This window comes from Mus musculus, chromosome 6 (genome assembly GCF_000001635.26).
Source record: "Mus musculus strain C57BL/6J chromosome 6, GRCm38.p6 C57BL/6J".
NCBI lineage: Eukaryota > Metazoa > Chordata > Mammalia > Rodentia > Muridae > Mus > Mus musculus.
The window spans coordinates 81,840,350-81,863,622 of record NC_000072.6 but is presented as its reverse complement, the minus strand read 5'-3'; the positions used below and the strand labels follow the sequence as shown (position 1 = coordinate 81,863,622).

The 23,273-nt window shown below is 43.1% G+C and overlaps 1 pseudogene; it reads left to right on the top strand.

Annotated features, from left to right (window-relative positions):
• Gm4874 (predicted gene 4874) lies at positions 22,261-22,889 on the top strand (annotated as a pseudogene).

Sequence of the window (23,273 nt, the reverse complement as noted above, 5' to 3'; positions counted from 1 at the left end):
CGCCAAATGTCCTGACCACACCCTGATACCAGCAAGTTCCTGCTTCCCTGTGTAGCTGCCAAAAGAAAAATTTCCACTGCCCCACCCCTCCTGCTGAGAAGTACTTGTACTTCCCCCTTTGCTTGTGCATTTAAGCCTTGAGCCTTGCTGAATACAGTGACACCTTGATGCTAATCAGACTGGTTCCGTGTCGTTCCTTGCACTTGGTGTCCATCCTTCTCTTCCCCCCATTTGGTTCTTAGGAGAAGGTCCCTTTGAGACCCTCGAATAACTGGACCTGCTGGACGGGTCAAATGGTTTTTAGGGTTTTTGTATTTGTGTCTAGTACACAATGTATCATCTAGCTATAGTCTTATGGAAAAGTCTATCTTGTAGGAGTTGTTTTCAGATCTTCAATAATTTTTTCTCTACATTTCAAAGAGAGAGAGAGAGAGAGAGAGAGAGAGAGAGAGAGAGAGAGAGAGAGAGAGAAGATATTGAGTCAAGAAAGGTAAGACAAATGATCAGCTTCCAAACGCTGACACCATTGCATACACTAGCAAGATTTGGCTGAAAGGACCCAGATATAGCTGGCTCTTGTGAGACTATGCCAGGGCCTAGCAAACACAGAAGTGGATGCTCACAATCAGCTATTGAATGGACCACAGGGTCCCCAATGGAGGAACTAGAGAAAGCACCCAAGGAACTAAAGGAAACTGCAACCCTATAGGTGGAACAACAATATGAACTAAGCAGTACACCGGAGCTCTTGTCTCTAGCTGCATATGTATCAAAAGATGGCCTAGTTGGCCATCATTGCAAAGAGAGGCCCACTGGACTTGCAAATTTTATATGCCCCAGTACAGGTGAACGCTAGGGCCAAAAAGGGGGAGTGGGTGGGTAGGGGAGTTGGGGGTGGATGGGTATGGGGGACTTTTGGTATAGCATTGAAAATGTAAATGAGCTAAATACCTAATAAAAAATGGAAAAAAAATTAAAAATAAAAGAAAGGCAAGACAAGGATCAGCCAATAATTTGGAAAGCGAAGAAATACTACAACCAATAAAAAGTTACAAAGAAAAAAAAAGCAAAGTCAGCCTTGGTGATACACTTGTTGGAATCTCAGCACTTGGGAGCTGAGGCAGCAGGATCTCACATTGGGACCAGTCAGGCTGCAAAGGCAGATGTAACAAAGGAAAAAACTGGCTGAGATAGTTAAGAACTTTGTTTTTTTTTCAAAATTTTTTTTATTACGTATTTTCCTCAATTACATTTCCAATGCTATCCCAAAAGTCCCCCATACCTTCGCCCCCACTTCCCTACCCACCCATTCCATTTTTTTTTTGGCCCTGGCGTTCCCCTGTACTGGGGCATATAAAGTTTGCGTGTCCAATGGGCCTCTCTTTCCAGTGATGGCCGACTAGGCCATCTTTTGATACATATGCAGCTAGAATCAAGAGCTCCGGGGAACTGGTTAGTTCATAATGTTGTTCCACCTATAGGGTTGCAGATCCCTTTAGCTCCTTGGCTACTTTCTCTAGCTCCTCCATTGGGAGCCCTGTGATCCATCTAATAGCTGACTGTGAGCATCCACTTCTGTGTTTGCTAGGCCCCGGCATAGTTTCACAAGAGACAGCTCTATCTGGGTCTCTTCAGCAAAATCTTGGTAGTGTATGCAATGGTGTCAACATTTGGAAGCTGATTATGGGATGGATACCTGGATATAGCAGTCTCTAGATGGTCCATCCTTTCATCATAGGTCCAAACTTTGTCTCTGTAACTTCTTCCATAGGTGTTTTGTTCCCAATTCTAAGAAGGGGCACAGTGTCCACACTTTGATCTTCATTCTTCTTGAGTTTCATGCGTTTAGCAAATTGTATCTTATATCTTGGGTATCCTAAGTTTTGGGCTAATATCCACTTATCAGTGAGTACATATTTGTGTGAGTTCCTTTGTGATTGTGTTACCTCACTCAGGATGATGCCCTCCAGGCCCATCCATTTGCCTAGGAATTTCATAAATTCATTCTTTTAATAGCTGAGTAAAATTTACCATTGTGTCAATGTACCACATTTTCTGTATCCATTCCTCTGTTGAGGGGCATCTGGGTTCTTTCCAGCTTCTGGCTATTATAAATAAGGCTGCTATGAACATAGTGGAGCATGTGTCATTCTTACCAGTTGGGACATTTTCTGGATATATGCCCAGGAGAGGTATTGCTGGATCCTCCAGTAGTACTATGTCCAATTTTCTAAGGAACTTCCAGACTGATTTCCAGAGTGGTTGTACAAGCCTGCAATCCCACCAACAATGGAGGAGGGTTCCTCTTTCTCCACATCCTCACCAGCATCTGCTGTTACCTGAATTTTTGATCTTAGCCATTCTGACTGGTGTGAGGTGGAATCTCAGGGTTGTTTTGATTTGCATTTCCCTAATGATTAAGGATGTTGAACATTTTTTCAGGTGCTTCTCTGCCATTTGGCATTCCTCAGGTGAGAATTCTTTGTTCAGTTCTGAGCCCCATTTTTTAATGGGGTTATTTGATTTTCCGGAGTCCACCTTCTTGAGTTCTTTATATATATTGGATATTAGTCCCCTATCTGATTTAGGATAGGTAAAGATCCTTTCCTGTTATTAACGCGTTCTCACGCCCGGCCAGGAAGAACACAGCAAACCAGAATCTTCTGCGGCAAAACTTTATTGCTTACATCTTCAGGAGCAAGAGTGTAAGAAGCAAGAGAGAGAGAAAACGAAACCCCGTCCCTATTAAGGAGAATTATCCTTCGCCTAGGACGTGTCACTCCCTGATTGGCTGCAGCCCATCGGCCGAGTTGACGTCACGGGGAAGGCAGAGCACATGGAGTGGAGAACCACCCTCGGCACATGCGCAGATTATTTGTTTACCACTTAGAACACAGCTGTCAGCGCCATCTTGTAACGGCGAATGTGGGGGCGGCTCCCAACATCTCCCCCTTTCCTTTTAATAAGAGCAAATAGGCCACCCATATTAATGAGAGTGGAGATAGAGGTCAAATCCCCAGTGTGTAGGTAAAGGAGCCATGTACAGGATTAGCTCTTAGGCTCACAGGCTTTTACCCAGAGCAACCCTGACCTGCTCCCGTGTCGTTTTGCCTGGAGAGAAGGACACTTGGACACTCAACCTTCTTGAAAGATGACATGTCTCCCTAGAATAGGCTCATATATGCCGCAGAGCCTTTCTACTGCAGTGCTTAGCCGTGCAACTCTCTCGGGCTGCTGAAGCACACTCACTCTATCCCGTGCAATGAGACTAGCCTCATGGGATATAAGAGCTGAGTGGCCAGCGACCTATTGCCTAAGCATAGATATATCAGGGGAAGCTCCATGTTCTAGTCCTGCAAGCGCCTGGGCAATAACCACCTTGTCTCTCTTAGTTTAGGCCTTAAGCTTACAGACCAACCAAAGAAGCAACACTAATCCACAGCAAAGTGTATCTCCAAATAATATTAATCCCACCCATTTTTTAAAGAAGGAAAATGCTGAGGAGATCCAATTGGGTAATCCTTTGGTCAGGGACAGGTCCAAGCGCGTGGAGTTGACCTGAAGTCTCAATTCCCGAAGGATCTGTTCAAATTCAGCCGTCCAATTCTGTAACATATACTGAAAAAGACTTTTTGACAAATTAGCTGCCCTAGTAAATTTAACATACTGAATGGAAATAACACACAATCCCGGAAACTTTTGTTCACATCCCAGCTGAGTTATGAGTCATAATACATCTAGTTGTTTCTGGACAAGATCTATGCGTTGATTAACCAGCATGAGACCTCCCTGTATCTTGACATTAGCTGAGGCCTGTTTATCTATGACTGTAGTCACTGAGGCTGACAAAGTGTTAATGGTGTCAGTCGTCTGGACCTGTCCAGACAGAGCCAAGGCTGTCTGAATTAAGGCCAAACCCAGTTCCCAGTTAGTGGTAAAAAAGCAGGAGAATACTTGAGCATTATACATCACCGTCATTGGGAGTGGAAATGTCGACATTATCCCCCAACACTGCTCTCTTTTTATTATTGACGCCCTGGACATCACCAAGACGAGGGACATCAGTATTCCCTTGGTCAGTCTGGATTTTTCGGGTGAGTCTTTCTGGTATCCAAAATGGGTTGTCTTCATTCTGTGGGAAAACACAGATAGCTCCCCTGGATCTTATCAAAATAGGATCCGGGCCATACCATTTATTATCAAGGACATTTTTCCATTTAACCATCTCATTGGGCCTATCTGGCTCTGAACAATGACGTTCAGCCGCAGTATGGCCATGAGCATCAATATTTAAAAAATTGAGTGTAAAGAGTGCCAAAGACACAGACACTCTTGGTGCTCGGGGTAAAATCTCTTCAATTCCCCTCTTCTGTTTTATAAGATAGGTTTTGAGGGTGCGATGGGCACGCTCAACAATACCCTGTCCTTGAGGGTTGTATGGAAGTCCAGTCAGGTGGGTCACGTCCATCTGACGGCAGAACTGTTGGAATTTTTGAGACGTATAAGCTGGTCCATTATCAGTCTTAAGGAGTCTGGGTTTCCCCCAAGCACTCCATGCCTCAAGACAATGTTGAATCACATGTGAGGCTTTTTCTCCGGTTAACGGAGAAGCAAACATGATGCCAGAACATGTGTCAATGGACACATGGAGATATTGAAGTTTTCCAAAGGAAGAAACATGTGTAACATCCATTTGCCAGACCTGTAGAGGTCGAATACCACGTGGGTTAATTCCCACATGAGGAACTGGCAAGAACTCACAGCAGCTTTGACATTGAGTAACAATGTCACGGGCTTCTTTTCTTGTCAAGGAGAAACGACTGCGTAATGTTTCAGCCGTCACATGAAAATTGTTATGAAAATTTCTTGCAGCCTCTACCGGGGATGATAGGGCAGCAGCCACCACTTTAGTGGCCTTATCTGCCAAATCATTTCCCAGAGCCATGGGGCCAGGTAGGCCTGAATGGGCTCTAACATGAGTAATATAAACAGGAGATCTTCTAGATAACAAAACTAATTGTATCTGCTGAAAAATATTGGCAACTCTACTGGAAGGCTTAATCACTCCAGCCACTTCTAAAAGATTTACTGCATTAACCACATAACAGGAATCTGACACAATATTAAGGGGTTCTAAAAAGGTTTTTAAAACTTCTAAAACCACTAAACATTCTACCACTTGAGGTGAAATTTCATTATATTGTTTGGATACCACTTTACCATTAGCCACATAGGCACCTATGCCAGTTTTTGATCCATCAGTATATACCACAATCCCATTTTTAAGTGGGTTTCTTACTGTTATTTGTGGAAACACAACAGATTGATTTTGGGCAAACTGTAAGATTGGATGCTTTGGATAATGGTTATCTATTTTTCCTGAAAAGGAGGTAACTAAAACTGCCCAATCATTAGATGTGGCTGCCAAGGTTTGAACCTGTGCAGCGGTATAAGGTACAATTAAAAGATATGGACTTCGCCCAAAGTGGGTGATTGCTGCTTTTAGACCTTTAAGGGCAAGCTGTGCAATTGCATCAGGATACCAATCTATTATTTTAGCTGGGGATACGTTTGGATGGATCCACAACAATGGCCCATTCTGCCACAAAACTGCAGTTGGCAATTGTGCTGTCTTAAAGACACACAAACTGAAAGGCTGCGAATCCTCAATACGTTGTAATTGTGCATTCTGTAAGGCTTTTTCCACTTTTTGTAAGGCCTGGTTAGCAGCTAGAGTAAGAGTCCTAGGGGAGGAGATATGAGGATCTCCTTCTAAAATACCAAACAAAGGCCTTAACTCAGCGGAAGGAATCTTTAAAAAAGGTCTGAGCCAATTAATATCTCCCAACAGCTTTTGAAAATCATTTAAGGTATGGAGGTGATCTCTTCTTATCTCTACCTTTTGGGGCACAATCTTATCTGGGGACACCACAGAGCCCAAGAATTGTCCTGTATCAGAAATTTGGACCTTTTCTGTGGCTATCTGTAAACCCCACTGACTTAAAGTTTTAAGTAGAAAAGGATATGCCTTTTGTAGCATGGTAAGGTCTTTATGGCACAGGAGGATGTCATCCATGTAAAGGAGCAAAATTAAAGAGGGGAATTGTTCCCTCACTGGCAAAAGAGCTTCTTGCACATAAAGTTGGCACATTGTAGGACTATTGGACATTCCCTGTTCTTGATGTCCTAACCCTTTTCCTTCTTTATAACCCATCTTTGCCATGATATTTTTTGCTTTAGCTGAATACCCTCCCGATGGGGCGTTTTCATTGGACAAAATAAGGCCCAAATGCTGCATAATATCCCTTCCCCAGAGGTTAACCGGGAGTGGGAGCACATAAGGTATGAATTTCCCTTGCTGTCCTTCAGAGGATTCCCACGTCAAGGCAATGGAGCTTATAGTGGGACATGATTGATATCCTAGGCCCTGTAATGAATGAGATGACTCTGTGGTGGGCCATGCTTTGGGCCACCAATGTGTAGAGATTATACTTTTATCTGCTCCGGTATCAAGGATGCCTTCAAACTCTTTTCCATTAATCTTAAGGCGGAGCTTAGGTCTATCATTTAAAGATACAACCAAATAGGCAGAATCATTTCCTGAGGAGCCCATTTTCTTTATCTCAGGTCCTGCAGATTTCTCCCTGGTATTATCAGGGAGGAGCAGCAGCTGAGCTATCCTATCTCCTTTACTAATAGAAAAAACGCCCTTAGGGCTTGAGCACAGGACCTGTATTTCAGGGGAATGTTGACAATCCATAACTCCAGGGTGGACTACTAAGCCCTGCAAGGTGAGTGAACCCCGGCCGAGAATAAGGCCCATGGTTCCCGGGGGCAAGGATGGTATAGGCTCCACTGGCACCGGCTGAATACTCATTTGAGGCATTAATAGGAAGTCGGAGGCGGCACGCAGGTCCACCCTTGTGGGTCTTCCTGGGTCGCCTCTCTGACTGCTTCCTGGGTCCTGACAAACCGGTTCCCATATCTTTGAGGGCCCTGGGACCGAGGGCCCGATGACCCGTTTTTTGGCACATCAGTTGATTGACTATCAGGTGGGGGAAGGATTCTGCCCTTTATATCCCTCACAGAGCGACACTGGTCAGCTCTATGATAACCCTTGCCACACTTAGAGCAAAGAGTGAGAGTCCCCCCCTGTTTATCTGGAGCTCTGCAATCTTTCTTAAAATGCCCAGGCTTTCCGCAGTTAAAACATGTCCTCTGATCATTTCTGCTCATGGAGCGGTTCTGAGATTGGAGGATGGCAGCCGCTAAGCCTGCATTGGTGAGAGGTCCCCCAAGCTCTCGACAGACCCTGAGCCAGTCTTGTAAGCCTTTGTTCTTTCTTGGGGCTATGGCTGCTCGGCACTCCTTTGTGGCTTGCTCATAGATTAGCTGTTCTACCAGAGGCGCGGCTTGCTCTGAATCTCCAAAAATACGCTCTGCTGCCTCTGTCATTCTGGCCACAAAATCTGAGAAGGACTCCTGAGGTCCCTGGACAACTTTTGTTAATTGACCAGTGGTTTCACCTGCTCGGGAGAGCGCCTTCCAGGCCCTAATAGCCGTGGAGGAAACTTGGGCATAAGCTCCCCAATGGTAGTTTGTTTGATCAGCAGAATAAGCTCCCTGACCCGTTAACAAGTCAAAAGTCCAATCTCTCTGCTCTGGAGTCAAAGCAGCTGCGTTTGCTCGGGCCTGCGCTTGTGCAGTTTCATGCCAAAGAGCTCTCCATTCCATATATTTGCCCATACTAGGGAGAGCGGCTTTTACAACCGTTTGCCAGTCGGCAGGAGTTAGTGCCATGCCGGCAAGCCTGTCTAACTGCACCAAGGTAAAATTAGCATTGGTTCCGTATTTACGGACCGACTCGGCGAGTTCTTTAATTTGTAAGTATTCTACCGGAGCGTGGACACGCCCACCCTCGGCTCCTTCAAAGACCGGAAATGCCTGTTGTATTTTCCTTTGTTCCTCTCTGGGAATGAATGAGTCTGCGCACTGCCTCTCTGCGCATTGTCTCTCTGCGCAGGGCTGACGCACTACGCAGGGCGGGGGCTCCGCATAGGGCGGACCTTGAAGCCGACTGCCCTGAGGCCAATCAGCAAACTGGCCTTCGCCAGCCGCTTTTGGCTTCCTTAACTGATTAGCTAGCACTTTACCTGGCTGGTACCCTTTTTTCTCATAATGAGCTGCTTCTTCCTCCCAGTCTGTTTCTTCAGAGGAGAATTCATCATCTGATTCAGAGCTACCAAGAGCTGGCTCCCCGAGCCCATCCAGCGATGAGCACAGGCTCCTTTTCCTAGAGACCTCCGCTAATTGATCTTTCTTCTTTTCCCTTTTTCCTCTTTTTCTTCTAATCTCTCTCCAGGTATTCCTACCTAACCTTAACTTTTCCTCGGGTTCAAGACCCTTGGAAAGGCCTGTATACTTATTTTGTGTACCATATTTCCTCTTTGTTCCTACTCTCTCTCCCCACTTTACTTCTGATAGCTTGTCCTGAATTTCCTCTAGAATCCGCCCTGCCTTAACCACTTGATAACATGTGAAAAGGAACAAAAGGGCTTCTAACACTAGAAAAAATTCAAGGCCAAACATAACTTGTAAAGCCATTTTCCACTTTACTTCTGATAGACTGTCTTGAATTTCCTTAGAAAGTTCAAGGCCAGGCTTACCTCGTAAAGCTATACTTACTGGTTACCGCCGTTCCCCAGCTGAAAAGTTCTGAATTCATGCAGTTGAATCCTTCTTAACAGTCTGCTTTACGGGAACCTTTATTACCGCGACCCGCAGTTCTGGTTCTGGAATGAGGGATCTTCCTTGTGCCGGTCCCGAGTTTTTTCTCGTCCCGGAATTCGGCACCAATTGTTATTAACGCGTTCTCACGCCCGGCCAGGAAGAACACAGCAAACCAGAATCTTCTGCGGCAAAACTTTATTGCTTACATCTTCAGGAGCAAGAGTGTAAGAAGCAAGAGAGAGAGAAAACGAAACCCCGTCCCTATTAAGGAGAATTATCCTTCGCCTAGGACGTGTCACTCCCTGATTGGCTGCAGCCCATCGGCCGAGTTGACGTCACGGGGAAGGCAGAGCACATGGAGTGGAGAACCACCCTCGGCACATGCGCAGATTATTTGTTTACCACTTAGAACACAGCTGTCAGCGCCATCTTGTAACGGCGAATGTGGGGGCGGCTCCCAACACTTTCCCAATCTGTTGGTGGTCTTTTTGTCTTACTGACGGTGTCTTTTGCCTTGCAGAAGCTTTGCATTTTCATGAGGTCCCATTTGTCAATTCTCGATCTTACAGCACAAGCCATTGCTGTTCTGTTCAGTAATTTTTCCCCTGTGCCCATATCTTCAAGGCTTTCCCCCACTTTCTCCTCTATAAGTTTTACTGTTTCTGGTTTTATGTGGAGTTCCTTGATCCTCTTAGATTTGACCTTAGTACAAGGAGATAGGAATGGATCAATTCTCATTCTTCTACATGATAACCACCAGTTGTGCCAGCACCATTTCTTGAAAATGCTGTCTTTCTTACAGTAGATGGTTTTAGCTCCCTTGTCAAAGATCAAGTGACCATAGGTGTGTGGGTTCATTTCTGGGTCTTCAATTCTATTCCATTGATCTACTTGTCTGTCACTATACTAGTACCGTGCAGTTTTTATCACAATTGCTCTGTAGTACAGCTTTAGGTCAGGCATGGTGATTCCACCAGAGGTTCTTTTATCCTTGAGAAGAGTTTTTGCTATCGTAGGTTTTTTGTTATTGCAGATGAATTTGCAAATTGTTCCTTCTAATTCGTTGAAGAATTGAGCTGGAATTTTGGTGGGGATTGCATTGAATCTGTAGATTGCTTTTGGCAAGATAGCCATTTTTACAATGTTGATTCTGCCAATCCATGAGCATGGGAGATCTTTCCATCTTCTGAGATCTTCTTTAATTTCTTTCTTCAGAGACTTGAAGTTCTTATCATACAGATCTTTCACTTCCTTAGTTAGAGTCACGCCAAGGTATTTTATATTATTTGCGACTATTGATAAGGGTGTTGTTTCCCTAATTTCTTTCTCAGCCTGCTTATTCTTTGTGTAGAGAAAGGCCACTCACTTGTTTGAGTTAATTTTATATTCAGCTACTTCACCGTAGCTGTTTATCAGGTTTAGGAGTTCTCTGGTAGAATTTTTAGGGTCACTTATATATACTATTATATCATCTGCAAAAAGTGATATTTTGACTTCATCTATTCCAATTTGTATCCCCTTGATCTCCTTTTGTTGTCGAATTGCTCTGGCTAGGACTTCAAGTACAATGTTGAATAGGTATGGAGAGAGTGGACAGCCTTGTCTAGTCCCTGATTTTAGTGGGATTGCTTCAAGCTTCTCACCATTTATTTTGATGTTGGCTACTGGTTTGCTGTAGATTGCTTTTATCATGTTTAGGTATGGGCCTTAAATTCCTGATCTTTCCAAGACTTTTATCATGAATGGGTGTTGGGTCTTGTCGAATGCTTTTTCACCATCTAACGAGATGATCATGTGGTTTTTGTCTTTGAGTTTGTTTATATAATGGATTACATTGATGGATTTCCGTATAATAAACCATCCCTGCATCCCTGGAATAAAACCTACTTGGTCAGGATGGATGATTGCTTTAATGTGTTCTTCGATTCGGTTAGCGAGAATTTTATTGAGGGTTTTTGCATCTATATTCATAAGGGAAATTGGTCTGAAGTTCTCTATCTTTGTTGGATCTTTCTGTGGTTTAGGTATCAGAGTAATAGTGGCTTCATAGAATGAGTTGGGTAGAGATCCTTTTACTTCTATTTTGTGGAATAGTTTGTGCAGGACTGGAATTAGATCTTCTTTGAAGGTCTGATAGAACTCTGCACTAAACACATCTTGTCCTGGTCTTTTTTTGTTTGGAGACTATTAATGACTGCTTCTATTTCTTTAGGGGATATGGGACTGTTTAGATCCTTAACTTGATCCTGATTTAACTTTGGTACCTGGTATCTGTCTAGAAATTTGTCCATTTCCTCCAGGTTTTCCAGTTTTGTTGAGTATAGCCCTTCTTAAAAGGATCTGATGGTGTTTGGATTTCTTCAGGATCTGTTGTTATGTCTCCGTTTTCATTTCTGATTTTGTTAATTAGGATGTTGTCCCTGTGCCATCTAGTGGGTCTAGCTAAGGGTTTATCTATCTTGTTGATTTTCTCAAAGAAGCAACTCCTAGTTTTGTTAATTCTTTGAATAGTTCTTCTTGTTTCCACTTGGTTGATTTCACCCCTGAGTTTGATTATTTCCTGCCATCTACTCCTCTTGGGTGAATTTGCTTCCTTTTTTTCTAGAGCTTTTAGATGTGTTGTCAAACTGCTAGTGTGTGCTCTCTCCAGTTTCTTTTTGGAGGCACTCAGAGCTATGAGTTTCCCTCTTAGAAATGCTTTCATTGTGTCCCATCGGTTTGGGTATGTTGCGGCTTCATTTTCATTAAACTCTAAAAAGTCCTCAATTTCTTTCTTTATTCCTTCCTTGACCAAGGTATCATTGAGAAGAGTGTTGTTCAGTTTCCACGTGAATGTTGGCTTTCCATTATTTATGTTGTTATGGAAGATCAGCCTTAGTCCATGGTGGTCTGATAGGTTGCATGGGACAATTTCAATATTTTTGTATCTGTTGAGGCCTGTTTTGTGACCAATTATATGGTCAATTTTGGAGAAGGTCCCCTGAGGTGCTGAGAAGAAGGTATATCCTTTTGTTTTAGGATAAAATGTTCTGTAGATATCTGTCAGATCCATTTGTTTTATAACCTCTGTTAGTTTCACTGTGTCCCTGTTTAGTTTCTGTTTCCACGATCTGTCCATTGATGAAAGTGGTGTGTTGAAGTCTCCCACTATTATTGTGTGAGGTGTAATGTGTGCTTTGAGCTTTACTAAAGTGTCTTTAATGAATGTGGCTGCCCTTGCATTTGGAGCATAGATATTCAGAATTGAGAGTTCCTCTTGGAGGATTTTACCTTTGATGAGTATGAAGTGTCCCTCCTTGTCTTTTTTGATAACTTTGGGTTGGAATTCGATTTTATTCGATATTAGAATGGCTACTCCATCTTGTTTCTTCAGACCATTTGCTTGGAAAATTGTTTTCCAGCCTTTCACTCTGAGGTAGTGTCTGTCTTTTTCCATGAGATGGGTTTCCTGTAAGCAGCAGAATGTTGGGTCCTGCTTGTGTAGCCAGTCTGTTAGTCTATGTCTTTTTATTGTGGAATTGAGTCCATTGATATTAAGAGATATTAAGGAAAAGTAATTTTTGCTTCCTTATATTTTTGTTGTTAGTGTTGGAATTTTGTTCTTGTGGTTGTCTTCTTTTAGGTTTGTTGAGGGATTACCTTCTTGGTTTTTCTAGGGCATTGTTCCCGTTCTTGTATTGTTTTTTTTCTGTTATTAACCTTTGAAGGGCTGGATTCTTGGAGAGATAATGTGTGAATTTGGTTTTGTTGTGGAATACTTTGGTTTCTCCATCTATGGTAATTGAGAGTTTGGCTGGGTATAGTAGCCTGGGCTGGATTTTGTGTTCTCTTAGTGTCTGTATAACATCTGTCCAGGCTCTTCTGGCTTTCATAGTCTCTGGTGAAAAGTCTGGTGTAATTCTGATAGGCCTGCCTTTATATGTTACTTGACCTTTCTCCCTTACTGCTTTTAATATTCTCTCTTTATTTAGTGCATTTGTTGTTCTGATTATTATGTGTCGGGAGGAATTTCTTTTCTGGTCCAGTCTATTTGGAGTTCTGTAGACTTCTTGTATGATCATGGGCATCTCTTTCTTTATGTTTGGGAAGTTTTCTTCTATTATTTTGTTGAATATATTTGCTGGCCCTTTAAGTTGAAAATCTTCATTCTCATCAATTCCTATTATCCGTAGGTTTGGTCTTCTCATTGTGTCCTGGATTTCCTGGATGTTTTGAGTTAGGATCCTTTTGCATTTTGAATTTTCTTTGATTGTTGTGCTGATGTTCTCTATGGGATCTTCTGCACCTGAGATTCTCTCTTCCATCTCTTGTATTCTGTTGCTGATGCTTGAATCTATGGTTCTAGATTTCTTTCCTAGGGTTTCTATCTCCAGCGTTGCCTCACTTTGGGTTTTCTTTATTATGTCTACTTCCCTTTTTAGGTCTATTATGGTTTTGTTCATTTCCATCACCTGTTTGGATGTGTTTTCCTGTTTTTCTTTAAGGACTTCTACCTGTTTGGTTGTGTTTTCCTATTTTTCTTTAAGGACTTGTAACTCTTTAGCAGTGTTCTCCTGTATATCTTTAAGTTAGTTATTAAAGTCCTTCTTGATGTCCTCTACCATCATCATGAGATATGCTTTCAAATCCGGGTCTAGCTTTTTGGTTGTGTTGGGGTGCTCATGACTAGGTGGGGTAGGAATGCTGTGTTCTGATTATGGTGAGTGGTCTTGATTTCTGTTAGTAGGACTTTTACGTTTGCCTTTCATCATCTGGTAATCTCTGGAGCTAGTTGTTATAGTTGTCTCTGGTTAGAGCTTGTTCCTCAGGTGATTATGTTAGCCTCTATCAGCAGACCTGGGAGACTAGCTCTCTCCTTAGTTTCAGTGGTCACATTACTCTCTGCAGGCAAGCTTTCCTCTTGCAGAGAAGGTGCCCAGATATCTGGTGTTTGAACCTACCTCCTGGCAGAAGTTGTGTTCCACTCACCAGAGGTCTTAAGATCCCATGGAGGGTCCTGTGAGGACCTTGGGGGTGTCCAGAAACTCAGCGCACAAGTAACCCCGGTGCTGGAGTGGACCAGAAGGGACTTTTGCCCCTGATCAGTCCGGGTTATCTGCTTCCCTGGTTAATGCAGTCTCAGGTCCCGTGCGATTGGATTAGAGCAGATGCTGTGTTCCACTCACCAGAGGTCTTAGGATCCCGTGGGGGATCCTGTGTGGGTCCTTGCAGGTGTCCAGAGACTCCCCAGGCCAGGAACCCCAGTGCTGCAATCAAGAACTTTCTTTATACTGAAATATTTGGGGATTTTTTTTTCTTTCTTTCTCAAATTGATATCAGAGGATAGCCTACAGTGTCTGCCCTTCTATTGTGATCTTTGTGCTGCTGTGTCTGCCTAAGTTAGCATTACCATGAGCTGTCAGGGATTGTCTCCACATTCCAGCTCACATGAAGAGCATTAGGAACAGAGGCCTGTACAACCAGACCCAGTTTTCATGTGCTCCTGGATTACAGATGCAATCTGTCCTAACACTCTCAGGGCTAGCTGGTACTTGATCTATGGAATCATCCTCTCCTTGACTCTACTTGAGATTTTCAAGGGAGGATCTTCAACATTATTGAAACCACTATCTCATACGACTGAAGTTCTCTTGGCCTCACATCTCTCCGTTAGGTTGTAAGATTACCTGAGAGTCTGGTTTCCAGAGAATAACAGCACAACACTTTCCTTATGATGGGAGATGATTTGAGTAGATAATTCCATGGAATCAGATGAGATTGAGGATGTGGTCAAGGGGACACAGCTTTCTCTGTGGTGCTCAGTGCTCCAGACACCAGACCCCTGTCCACCAGCACTGCCTCGACTATGGCTTTGTGGATGACCATGATGCAGTGTTGCAGGGGGTGGGGGTGGGGTGCTGGAGAGGTTGGGGAGTGGGGGGATCGGGGAGGTTGGGGGTGGGGGTCGGTGGGGGAAGGGGGGTTAAACCCTTCAGAAGGACATTTTGCATCAGCAGCAACTGGTTTATTTGAATCAGAGCCTCCACTGGTTAATTCTTTAGATGGTTTCTGTAGAAGATTTTTCTTCCATTTCTTGCCAGAAGGCAGCATGTGCTGTACTTCCTCTTCCTTTTTTCTTCTCCTGAAAGAGAAAAGGGCTTTAGGCTAATACTTCTCAATTCAGAAGAAAAGGCTTTGTCAGCATGGGGATGCCTAAAGCATCTGGTCTGACTTCCCAGCTTAAAATCCATGCTCTGCCGGATACCCCTGGAGCCAATGACCACAGCCACCTCCCGCTTACTGGTTTACTTTATACTGTCTTAGATCAGTAACTACGTACAACTGTAGGAATAACCACTCATGATCTGAACTTCTCCATCCTGCCTGAGAAACACTTTATGTCCCGGTGAGAATCTACTGTGGGAAGGTTTCTTGCTGTGACTAAGGTAGAAGGGTCACAGGTATCTGTCCTAAAGTCACCCTCCTAGATACATAGATTGAATCTGTGAGAATCCTCCAAATACTACTAGTGGTTGACTGTTTTGAGTTGCTGGTCTTTGTGCCCACACAGAATGAACCAGCTCATTAAAATCACACAGACTCCAGGCATAGGCAAAGTAGCCCGACACGCAATCCTGCTGTCTCTGCGACCTTCACTGCCAGCCAGGTGCTGTTTATACTCCTTGGTGTACCTCTGTAGGAGGAGTCTCTTCAGGTTCTCGGCTTTCTGAAATATAAAATTGAAATAGTGCATTAGAACAGCTCTAATGTCAGAGACGAGAAAGAAGGCAGTATGGGAGGGACAGCAGTGTCCCATGTGCACTGAAGCGCCTGCCCTGCTGTCCTGCCTGTCTGTGCAGCACTGGAGAGGCAACACCAGCAGCTCCTTTGTCCTGCCCAGTGCTCAGGCACTGAGGCTTCTATCTCAGTAGCTCTGTGCTGCCCTGGAGACTTTAGGTCAGCCCCGAAGACAGGGAAGACCCACTACTGCTGTAAGCTTCAGCCAACACCAGTTCTTAGAAAGTCTAGCCATGCTGGTATGGTGTGTATGCTTATTGAAGCCTCTGTGTGTTCATATGTACACCTGCTCTGTTGTGTTTTGAAAATAGTTTCCTGAAGTCACCCATAACCTCTGGTTCTTACAATCCCCCTTTCCTGTCTTCCACACAGATCTGTGAGTCCTGAGTAGCACAGACATCTCCTTTAGGCTGAGTATTCGAAAGCCTCTCATTCTCTGCTCATTGACCTCGGTATCTTAATTTCCTTATTGTAAGGAAAAAAAAACCTTCTCTGGTGATATTTAAGTGATGTACTAATCTATGGGTATAACAATAAGAACCATTTATTGCTATGTCCACTTAGAAGAATAGTAGTGGGTTTCCCGCTAGGGCCTGTGAACTATTTGGTCTCAGGTTCCCAGTCTTATTGACAATATTAGCTACGGGTTCCATCTTTATGCCTTAAAACTATTTTAAAAACACAGCTGGTTACTCCCAGAACACTTTGTTTCTTGTACTAGTGGGTGTATCTTGCCAGGCAGGTCATTACTGAATTGTAGGTGTAGCGACTTGGGGTCGTAAAGTGTGGTGGAAACAAATTCCTCAAACCTGGTGGAAAAGGTTCTAGTACCTTTATTTATTCATAAACGGCAAAAAGCAAATAAATGGTAAAACGGGCCCGCATTCATATTCTCTCTCTCTCTCTCTCTCTCCCTCTCTCTCTCTCTCTCTCTCTCCCCCTCCCCCCACTAACTTTTCCAGTCTGGCAGGCATATCCTCAGCTTTTGGTGGCTCGCAGGCAGGTAAGGTGCGACTCAATGTTCCTTGCTTCGGATTTGCTGGAGCTGAGCTGAGGTGTTCAGGCTTTGCTGTATTGAAAGACCCTGGCAGGGAGTCCCTCCTAGGACACTTAGACTGCGTACTCGCTGTAACAACACGAGGCTTTTAATGGCACACAAACATACAAACAACAAAGGAGCGCTCAAGCCAGCATGCTGGGGTCGAAACTCATGCACCCCTCAGGGGGCAGGGGAGTTCGACCCCGGCCCAAACTTCTTACAGGCTTATAAAGGCAAAAACCACAAACCAAAAAGGGAGGAAGCCGAAGGAATTTGCGCGGTTACACATGATTGGCTTGTTTAAATGTCGGCGAGGTGATTACAAAATTAACAGGGCAGTACCTGCCAGTTAAGGTGTAGGGAGGCACAAGGGCTTGGACTTCTCGAGGTCAGCAGGACACCTGGTCAATGTATGGTTTATGGTGGGCTATAGGGAGGCGCCACCCGGGAGGCGCCATCCTGCCAGATGGCCATTTGGTCCTGATAGCCCTGGCTAGTTCCTGCACTCTCTTTTTTATCTTTTATGGCCGGATATTCTTAGCTACAGGGTGGATCTGGCTGTGCCTGGATCTGCCTGGGTCTATTCTTCAGCCCTGAATTTCTTGAACTTAGATACCACAATGCTATAAGACCCAAAATTATAAGTTTTTTTCTCTTCAGTATGAGCAGCGGATGTCCATGTCCACGTGGGGTCGACATGAAGTTTCTCCGCCGAGCTCTTGGGAGTTGAGCCATTCTGCCATGCCAGACGGGAGTTTTTAAGCTAAATTCAGTAAATTATAACTAAGGCGTTCTATACATTATTTCATGTGCTTCATTATCACTCGTATGAACACACATGCTCTCTATGGCCCGGTTTTCATAGTTATCTAGGGCTGCGCGGGTGGGTCCATGGCGTTGCCTAGCACGAACTAGGGTGTTGAGCATGAGTTTTTCTTTATCACTCACTTCCATTCTCTAAGGCTTGGTTTTCATTATTATCTGTAGCTGCGGGAAGCCCCTGGGCTGGTAATTTCCACAGCTTCGGGAAAAAATGCCCTCTGAGAATTATGCATTCTTTACAAAGGAGGGTTCATACTGGGGCAAGTTTAAGGACTACTTTTCTGTTCTGGTACTGTATACAATACCTTCCAGCACTATGAGTGTCACTGAGCAGGCTGAAGCTTGCAGTTAAGTACTAGCTAGATATTACCCATGTTCTATGTCATAAGTATATGATATCTTCAGCAATAGGGTCATAATTTTTTGAGGGTAGCCAATTGCATTGACAGTAACCTGTAATGTTGGGGAGGGGGCTTCTATGAAACCCTAATAGTCAACAGCTCAAAAATAGGTAACCCATTCCTAGTACTAGGGATTTTATTTGGTATCATATTGGTGTCTACGTGGGTATAATAAAATATATTGGGATAAATTTGTACTAGTCAGGATTCTCTAGGTAAACAGAACTGATAGAACGATTTGGGAAGACTATCTTATCTATCTATCTATCTATCTATCTATCTATCTATCTATCTACCCAGGATTTATTAAATACAGAACAAGAATATAATAGAATGGCATACAGGCTATGGTCCAGCTAATCTAGCAATGGCTACCAACCAATGGAAGCTTCAAGAATTCAGTAGTTGTTGAGTCCATGAGGCTGAATGTCTCAAGCTGGTCTTTAGTATTAGCTGGACTCCTGAAGAAGGAGGTTTCAATGCCAGTGAAAAAATGGATTTGCTAGGGAAAGTAAGAGCAAGGAGGCAAAGATAGCAAACTTCCTTCTCCAATGTCCTTTCTATATGCTCTCAGCCGAAGGTGTGATACAAATTAAAGGTGGATCTTCCCACCTCAAGAGATCTGTATTAAAGGTGTATGGGTCTTCTCAGTTCAAATGATTTAATTTAGAAGTAGTTTCTCACAGGTGTACCTAGTCACATGGGCTTTAGTTAATTCCAGATATAGTCAAGTTGACAACCAAGAATAGCAATCACAACCTCTAACTAAGGAAGTGAAAGACCTGTATAATAAAAACTTAACGACATTGAAGAAGGCATTAGAAGTTGGAAGATCACTCATGCTCACACATTAGTAGGATTGTCTTGAAAAACCAAAAAAAAAAAAAAAAAAAAAAGATTGTGAAAATGGCTATCCAAAAACAATCTACAGGATCAGTACAATCCCAATCAAAATGCCAACACTATTCCTTACAGAAATTGGAGATATCACACTCCCAGATTGATTTGAATCGGTTCTACAGAGAGCTATGATACTGAAACAGGATGGGATTGGTGTAAGGACAAATACACTAATCAGTGAAACAAAACAAAAAACCTAGACATAACTTCATACTGACAGACACATGATTTTGACAAAGAAGCAAACAAAACAAGACAAAGGAAAAAAGAACCACTGGAGAGAAGACATCATCTTCAACTTCCTGGCCATACTAAATACCTGCATCTAGAAGAATGAAAATATATCCACATCTATCATCCTGAGCAAAACAACTCCAGATGGATCAAGATCTGAAACTTAAGACCATATACTGTGATGTGATAGAAAAGATAGTAAGGAATAGGCTTGAACTCATTGGCACAGGAAGAACTTTCTGAATGGGACCTTGGTGAGGCAGGTATTAAGATTAACAATGAGTAAATGGGACCTCCTGAGACGAAAAAATTTCTGTACAGCAAAGGAAACCATCATTTGAGTGAAGAGGCAGCCTACAAAATAGTAAGAACTGAGAGGCCAAACCTACTTCATCTTGGGCCCGGCCTTCATCTTAAAAACAAAACAAAACAAAACAAAACAAAACAAAACAAAACAAAACAAAACAAAAACAGCCTGAGAACTTGACCTGCAGCTAAACCCAAGCTGCACCCAAGTACCAGGAAGGACCCAAGGCTGGTTCTTGGCCCATACCCCAGAGTTACTCACTAGCTACATCCTAACAACAGTTAAATCAAAGATTAGTCTGATTGTTTCAGAAGTAATTTCAGACCGTTTTTGATTGTTCATGTTTCAGAACATCTACCTGTTGGCTTACAATAGTCATTTTATTAGATACTTTGCAGACTGGAAGACTCCCCTTGACCCCAACACTTACTCCCAATCCCTATAAACCTTGTCCTGCTGAGGGTTCAAGGCTGGTCTGCCTTCCCATCCTTCTGTGTCAGGGTTGGGTTGGAGGAGAACCAAAGCTCGAGTTTGTAATAAAGAGACCCTAATGCAATTACATCAGAAATGGTTCCTTGGTAACCTTTTGGGGTTCACAAACATGTTGTGGCACAACAGAATAAACAACTTTACCAAAACTTTGTCCATCTAAAAGAGGGATAATATCTAGAATATACAAAGAACTAAAAACTCTAGACACCAAAAAAAAAAATACCAATTTAAAAATGAGGCATGTATCTAAACAAAGAATTTGTAAAGTGTGGAACACAAATGGCTGAGAAATGCTTGAAACTGTCCAACATCCTTAGCTATCAGGATAATACAAATTAGAACTGCTTTTATACTTCATCTTACCCCAGGTAAGATGGCCAAGATTAATCAAACAAATGAGAGTAGATTCTGGTGAGGCTTCAGAGAAAGGGGAACCAGTATTCATTGCTGCTGAGAGCAAAACTGGTACAGCCACTATGAAAATCAGTGTGGATGTCCCTCAGGAAGCTGAAAACCAGCTTACCACAAAACCCAACTATACTGTAACTCTTGGTTACTCAAAGCACTCTACCTCTTTTGACAGAGACACTTGCCCATCCATGTTCATTGCTGCTCTGTTCATACTAAACAGGAATTGGAAACAGCCTAGATGCCCACCAACTGATGAATGGATAATGAAAAATATAGAGCTTTTATACAATGGAATATCATTCAGTTGTCAAACTATAAATAGATCTCGAATAATCATCCTGAGTGAGGTGGCTTAGACCTGGAAAGCAAATCTTGCATGTTTTTTTTTCCATGTTGTTTTTATGCCTTTTATGCTTTATTTAGAATACCTACAATGACCCTCAGAGTTGGCTCACGTCACCCCCAAAACAAGTTCTCAACACATAGGAGATTTATTTGCCCCAGAGGGACAAAGGACAGGGAATGAGAGACAAGGATGGGAGAAAAAGGATGAAGGAGAAGTGCCACGCTCTCCAGTCGAGTCAGCTTGACAGGTGGAGGCTTGGAAGCTGCTCGTGAGGAAAAAAGTTTCAAGGAAGCTCTCCTCCTGGAGTCTGGCATTCTCTCTAACCCATACATTAATTTTCCATTCCCGCATTAGTCTAGTGTATGGATCCATGTGCTCTCTATTAGTATTACCCTATTATAAGTGCCTTTTAAGATTGAATTCTGACATAGCTAAAGCCTCCCCCAGTGTTCCAAGATCCCAGAAAACCCTGTGAGAAAGCAGCAAGGAAGTTTAACCTATTCAGTAACTAATTAAGCATTACAATGGACGAAGCCAGTGGCTCAACTGGTCTGCAGAAAGAGCCTGGGAATCTCACTGAGATAGAAATCTTTAGTACAGGCTACATTCCATACCTAAAGCAAGCTGGTATACTCTCCTGACAAATGGAGATTCTCCAGATAAGATAAGAATTAGCAAGACCTAGAAATTTAGGGGTCTGTGACATTACATTATTCTTGAGGCCTGCCAAGAGTAAAACCCCCTGGTGCTATTAACACTAAAGTGTGAAATTCTTGCCTGTCACTAGGCTGATCCTAGGCAGGACTGCTAATCTCTATTGTAAACATTTACTTGGTTCCTGCAATTCCTTTCGAAGTCATTCCTTTGTATCTGGTAAACTTCAATGTACCTTGCCTGATGTGACTTGCAACCCCTGATATTCTCTGTACTATAAAAAAAAAAAAGTGCTCGACCTGACAATACATTCAAATTCAACACAACCTCTCCTGTGTGCATCTGTTTGTCAATTCATCCGAAGCTTTGCCCACCTGCCCGAGAGACCCGTTCCACGAAGACACAGGGACCCAGAGGGTCTGTGGCAGAGAAGGGGGGAGGGGACAAGGAAGAGGGGCAGGGATATTTGTTCTGAAGGTGGGGTGACAAAGGACTGCCTCTGGATAGAGAGAGGACAGACATGGCCATAGAAAATGACAGTTGCTGGACTTCAGTACTTGACCAAGGTCAAGCTACCCAAGTATTGAAGTCCAGCAATCAAAATCCCCTTTTGACTTACCAAATTAACATTCCCAATGAAAAGTAATCACCTCATCCTAACACTGGTTTTGGTTCCTGTAACTCTGCTTCTGGCTAACTGTTCTTGCTAACTGAGCCATGTCAACCCAGAATGTGATTTTGTGCTTAAAAGTTCCCCCTGAGAAAGGCACAGGGTGGTCTGAAACACACACCATGGTAGCCATCTGGCTAATAAAGACTTTTTATTGACTTAAACCATTTCTGAGTAGCCTTCTCTTGTGAATGCCCCCACAACATCCTAACCTCCATGGGTATTGAAGGGACTCTGGCCAGCCCAAGTGTGGTAAACACGGATATAACAGGCTTTGTCCTTCTGCCCCATTCTCTTTGCCTTGCTAAAAAGCATTACATGACATTCCTAAAGCTAGCCACCAAGGTTCGTTCTTTTACTTGGCCAGTTACTCCTCCTGGAGGCAAAGGGATAAACCAGTTCTAGCTGGAGCTTGGGGAAGGAAGTCTCTCTGTGGAGGTCTGAGGGAAGCACTCGCGTCAGGTAGATGCTATTGTCATGGGCAAGGGTGACCCCAACAAGCCGTGCAGCAAAATGTCCTCATAGCCTTCTTCATGCAGACCTGCCTGGAGGAGCACAAGAAGAAGCATCCAGACTCATCGGCCAGCTTGGCCGAGTTCTCCAAGAAGTGATCCGAGAGATGGAACACTATGTCTGCAAAGGAAAAGTCGAAGTTTGAAGATTTGGCCAAGAGCGACAAAGCACGTTATGACAGGGAGATGAAGAACTATGTTCCTTCCAAAGGTGATAAGAAAGGAAAGAAAAAAGATCCAAATGCTCCGAAGAGACCACCATCTGCCTTCTTCCTGTTTTGCTCTGAAAATCGCCCAGAGATTAAAATTGATCACCCTGGCTTGTCTATTGGAGATACTTCGAAGAAACTGGGTGTGATGTGGTCTGAACAATCTGCCAAAGATAAACAACCATATGAGCAGAAAGCAGCTAAACCAAAGGAGAAGTATGAAAAGGATATTGCTGCATTCCGTGCCAAGGGCAAAAGTGAAGCAGGAAAGAAGGGTTCTGATAGGCCAACAGGCTCAAAGAAGAAGAAGGAACCAGAAGATGAAGAAGAAGAGGAAGAAGAAGAAGAGGAAGATGAAGAGGAGGAAGATGAAGAGGAGGAAGACGAAGAGGAGGAAGATGAAGAGGGGGAAGATGAAGAGGGGGAAGATGAGGATGAAGAATAAATGGCTGTCCTAAAGTGTGGAGTATATGTGCTCAGGCAATTATTTTGCTAAGGATGTGAAATATAAGTGCAGCTCAATATTAGCTTCAGTATAAAAACTGTACAGATTTTTGTATAGCTGATGAATTTCTTTGTAGAAAAAATATTTTTTAAAAAGAGTAGGGGCTACAACGTACAGTTAGATTTAAAGCTTTTGATGTTGAATGTTTCTAAATATTTAATGGTTTCTTTAATGTCAGGGTAGCAAAAAATTCATAGGAATTTGTATTATCAGTAAAAAGAATTTTTTTAGGATGTTGCATTTTTGTTTTTGTTTTTTTTTTAA